Genomic DNA, 1,788 nt, shown 5'->3' with positions numbered 1-1,788 from the left:
AAAAGTAAGTCTCATATCACAAAACTGATCTAATATTAATAGACCTATTTAACCCAGTCTGCAGACACATGACTGTACTGAGAGATTCAGTGTGAAGACTGTGCAGTACAGACGGAAAGTGTGTCTAGTCTGGTGTTACAATGCGTCCTGTCCGACATGGCTGCTGATAAGACTGTCTTATCTCTGTTACCAATTGCTGCCCTCAAGGAAAGTTAGTGAGGGGAGAGCAGAGAGTAAACACAACGATGAAACAGCACTGAAGTAATGCCTCTATTGTTCCAACTCTTGACACCCTCCTCCTCGCACACACACTTCAAATATTCCCCACCCTCTGTTTTTGCTGAGAATCTTTAACAGTGTCACCCGGGTTGCTTTTACACTGTAAATCATGGCCGCCCCCTTGTTTAAACTGTCTTCTTCTTCCTCTCATCTTTAAAGGTGCTATTAATACAACATATGGCCCCCCACCCATGTAAACACACTTCAACTCCTCCAGTTGGCAGCACACCTGTGAGCCTCCTCTAGCATCACACACACCCAGACTAACACTCATTTATCTCCTTCAGACTCCTTTCACTTTTCTGTCAAGTTGTACTAGAAGCTAAAACCTGGGGAGGCCAGGGTTAATGCGGCTGCAGAGGAGTGTGTCAACATGCAAATCAGCATCTTTATGTGTGTGCAAACAACCCACACATGCAAAGTATTTGTGGTACCCAAATAGCAAAAAATGTGCCACTGAGAAGGGAATCCCTCAAGGCAAAGAGAAGCAAAGCTGGATTTTCTTTCCCTTTCTAGAATAATGACTTCTGAAACTTTAATTGTAATTTAAAGTAGGCCGCTTCTGAGTGAAGGAATTACACATTTGTTCCTCTTAACAATAAAAGTTGGGTCAATAAGGAATAACAGGTTTTTTACTCATGTAAAAAATAAAGTGTACCTTGGGTTAGCCGTTAATGTTATAAAGACATGATGGCAACCATTTTCAACATAGGCCGTCAATAATGACTATATGAACTGTTAATTATACACATTTATTTATATTATGTTATTTATTTGTCTTTTTTGTTGCTGTTTTTCATGAGAAATGTTAACTGTGTTTGTTTATTATTTAGTGGGAATGCTGTTAACAGCATTCCAACTAACTGTTCTTCTACGCACGAAAAGTTTATTTTTATTTTGCCGCGCTTCTTCTCCCGCATTGAACATCGCAGAAACTCCGTTCAAACATCAAAACGTTCAGCTCGGTCGGGAATCGATGGCTATTACTTTTCTCATTCATAACTTTCATAATTCCAGAGATACATCCCATAATTCATCACATTTTTNTAACAACACCACATCTGGCGTCACAGAGATCTTCTGTTACTGTCCTTTCTTCTTAGAGGAAGTACAGAAACAGGTAACTCTGGATTTGTTTTAATGTTTGAGGTGCAATAAACGACACAGCAGCTTTTTGGCATGTTAAAACTATTATTTTCTGCCTCGCTCATGAGAGTAACAGCTGGCGAAATTACAGCCTCGCCTACAAATTTCAAATGTGTGCTCTAAAATGATATTTATAAATGACTATTATCATTATTATAAGCAAGACAATAAATGGCAAAGATATGTAGAAAATAAACGTACTTTAAGTATACGTTCATAAGAAACGTAACGTAGGGAGGAAAATAATGTTTCTTAGAAGATATGTAGAAAATAAACGTAATTTGTAGATACGTTCATAACGAACGTAACGTGGGAGGAAATAGCGTTTCTTACTAAACATAATTGAGAATGCAGTTTAGTTTC

This window comes from Notothenia coriiceps, unplaced genomic scaffold, assembly GCF_000735185.1.
Source record: "Notothenia coriiceps isolate Sejong01 unplaced genomic scaffold, NC01 NC01_scaffold00000339, whole genome shotgun sequence".
NCBI classification, from domain to species: Eukaryota; Metazoa; Chordata; class Actinopteri; order Perciformes; family Nototheniidae; genus Notothenia; species Notothenia coriiceps.
This window is presented reverse-complemented; position numbering follows the sequence as displayed.